The sequence below is a fragment of the Triticum aestivum genome, chromosome 2B (assembly GCF_018294505.1).
Source record: "Triticum aestivum cultivar Chinese Spring chromosome 2B, IWGSC CS RefSeq v2.1, whole genome shotgun sequence".
Taxonomy (NCBI): domain Eukaryota; kingdom Viridiplantae; phylum Streptophyta; class Magnoliopsida; order Poales; family Poaceae; genus Triticum; species Triticum aestivum.
In genome coordinates, this window is record NC_057798.1 from 626,288,005 (window position 1) to 626,291,503 (window position 3,499).

General features: G+C 39.6%; 1 long non-coding RNA gene across 1 annotated transcript; it reads right to left on the minus strand.

Moving 5' to 3' along the window:
* Nucleotides 1-649: 649 nt before the first annotated feature.
* On the minus strand, nucleotides 650-1,524 carry LOC123041804 (uncharacterized). The gene is made up of 2 exons (XR_006418638.1): nucleotides 1,253-1,524; nucleotides 650-914 (listed from the first exon to the last, which is right to left on the minus strand). It is a non-coding gene; the product is annotated as an uncharacterized lncRNA (long non-coding RNA).
* Between the last annotated feature and the right edge of the window lie 1,975 nt (nucleotides 1,525-3,499).

Sequence of the window (3,499 nt, forward strand, 5' to 3'; positions counted from 1 at the left end):
TCCGTCCGAAAATAAGTGTCTCACTTTATATTAGCTCTAGTACAAATTTGTATGCTCAAGACACTTATTTTGGGACGGAGGGAGTAATATAAGTTTAACAAATTGTGTCATTCTGATTTTATGATTTAGTATATACTCCTCTTTGGAACGAAGTATATACCACATATTTGCCACAGACCACTTCTGGCCCTTCGAGAGTATATACCACTTCTTTTCATATGGTGTATATACTATATATTTTGAAATGAAGTACATACCATTTTTTGTGATGGAGTATACCTTTTTTTACACTGCTTAGAGTAGCGGGCGCTTTGTTTACTGCTCTTCTTAGTAATGTAATGCTACCATCAAAAGTAGTGCATATAAGGTACTAATTTCAGGTACATAGATTGTACCTACTCTTCTCTGTATAAATTCACGGCAAGTAACATACTGTTGAAATCAAAAGGATAGTTTTTTAATGTGTGAGTATATATACTATTTTTCTGGTTCAGTATATACTACATTTTTTTACGAAATATGCATTTTTGTGAGTCAGTAAATATTACTTCTGTTAGTCAGTATATACTTCATTTTTACTTTTAGTGCATACCAAAATAGTTGTCTCAAGTTATAGCTGATGGGTATATACTACTACCAAAGGAGTATATAGTTTCTTAAGGAAATACATGAATTAAAAGGAGTCTAATCCACGAAAAAGTGTACAATTCAATTCCAAGCATCTAGATCTGGTGTCCATAGTATGTGGCTCATAGACAGAAAATAAAGAAACACTGTCGAAGCAACACGATTGTGGTCGTCGACGTCCACGAGAGAAGTTGCAGTAATCCATGCGACGGGAGGCGTCATCGCCACTAGTATGCCACGTCAACTCGGAAGACGCACGCTGGTTGGCCGCCCGGTGTTCGATGCATCTATCAAAACCGAGGTAGATCGAATCAGCCGCAACAGATGATGTCTTGTATGATGAGATTAGAATTCCAGCTCAAGTATGCAACATGTCAAGTTCAGAGGTAACACAGAAGTGGAATCCCAATAAAAAATAAAAAAATCCAAGTGCAAAGGATGCACGTACGTGCATCAGATGTGGTAATGTGGATGTATGTGCATCCACATGCATCCGTCCATCAGAAGAAAGCAAAATACATGAGCGCTTCTTATAGAGATATGGTGATCATATCCTGGTATATGCAATATAAAATTGATGGAAACCTCACCAGCAAAAAAAATAAAAAATTGATGGAAACCTTACCATGTACTTAGCCAGCGCCAATTCGCCATGGATCGCTTGCCACCGATTGAGATGTCAGAGGAAACAACCGGTTCGCTTCCGCCGGATGGAATCAACGATCAGCTCACTTACCAATATGATAAAATCCTTTGCGCGTTCATAGCAGATGAGTCGCATGCTGCCCCGCTTGCGAATCAAATCACCAGAAGATCATAAACGTGTGTGAAGCTGCCGGAGAGCCCATGCCTGGGTGAGCGCCCACGTCGGGCGAGTCAGCCTAACTAGGTATTAATGGCAACTAAATTCCCTACTAACACGGAAGTTGTTTCCAGATCCATGCGGAGGGGTTAGATGGAATAGTAATACTTTAATTAAATTAAATTATTAAATAATAGCTAGATGCTTAGATGGACACGGAACGATTGCTCGCCAGTACGTGTGTGTGTGGAGTTCGAAGGTGAGAGTATGTACTCCTAGGAGTATCAACCCATTTTCCTATATATATATATATATATATATATATATATATATATATATATATATATATATATATATATATGTCGCGATGCCATGCCCATCCATATATATATGTCGCGATGCCATGCCCACCAACATTTGACTGGATAGGCATGGCATCGCGACATATATGATGAGTAAACTAAGAAGATGGCGGTGCAACAAAGTAGAACAAATGCAAGACAACATATGTAGATACACGCAATCAATAAAACCTTGCCAAATTAGAACAGGCACCTTGATGGGTGAACAGGACAGGCCATCTGCCTTTGACTCCTCGAGGTTAGAATAGTCATTAGGATGATATTCTGAACAAGAATCAACAGGTGGGGAGCGTATGAGTTTCATTGCATCCACAATGGCACTCAATGCCTTGGTGCCAATTTTGTAAGTCATTGCAGTGTACGACAATATTCTTCTGATGCGCGGATTCTGATATTCACTGTAATTGCGTATAATATCTGAGAACCATGAAAACATAAATAGTTGTGAGATTATCTTTGTAATGCAAATGATATTCTAATATAGGGGCGCCCCTATAAACACTTGTGTGCTATCACTGGATTCTGATGAGAGAGCTCATGTGTGCTGTAATATGGTGCGTGCATTTATATAATCTGGCACAAGTACACAAAAAATAGGCGCCAGAAGTAAGGGTAGTTGGCAGATGATAGGTTCATAATGTACTATATAGAGAGTTTATTGCCAAACCATGATAACAAGAGAACACAACAGCTAGGCAGATCATAGTGTACATAACAGGGGTACACCATAACCACGATATATAAATCGGGAAAGTGGAACTGGCTTGAAAATACGGTGTTGTATTGCCTCTAGTAATTGAAAGCCTATCGATCACGTATAGGCCAGCTCTATCAGCTGTTGACTACAGATGTCCCTGCACCCCTTCCTGACAAGGAACATACTGTACGTACTAAATACAGAATAAACAAAGAGGAACATGTTAAAGAACAGAAGAGGAAGCATATTCTTGAGGTTCCGCTTCATTGCATAAAATGTTGGTTGCCCACTCATGATGAATCACAGCGCCCAAAGAAATGCAATTCCAAGCTGTCTCTCTTTATGTGGCAATTTTTGAACAAGAGTCATTAGGATCATATTCTGAAAAAGAGTCAACAGGTGGGGAGCGTATGAATTTCATTGCATCCAGAATGGCACCCAATGCCTTGGTGCCAATTTTGTAAGTCATCGCAGTGTTTAGCTTCAAAAGTGGACTGTTGCTAGTGCGACACAAAGCAGCTACACAGATCATAGTGTAGATATAAGGGAAAACCTTAAGCATCAGTGTAAAATGAGCAAAGTGGAACTTGCTGGAATATATGTGCTAGTATTGCCGGTACGGCTAGAAAGGCTTCGGATACCAGCTCTCCTCAAGTGAAGGCGCGGTACTATTAATATCAGTGTAACTCTCAAAGGCGACACAGCTTCCCGCATTTCCTTGCTATTCTTATAGGATTCAAGTGGGCAGGCCACTACAAATCCTATTCCTATGTTTACAAAATCCTACGAATCAAAGAGGCTCAAAGTGTCCATCACAACCAACCCTATAGACCTCTACACTGCAAATGTCCCTGCTCATCTTTAGTAAAAGGAACATACTATACTACTATCATACTCCCTCTGTTCCAAAATATAGGTCTTGGTAGAGATGGATCACATACAGATGTATCCAGATACATTTTAGAGTGTAGATTCACTCATTTTGCTCATATGTAGTCCATGGTGGAATCT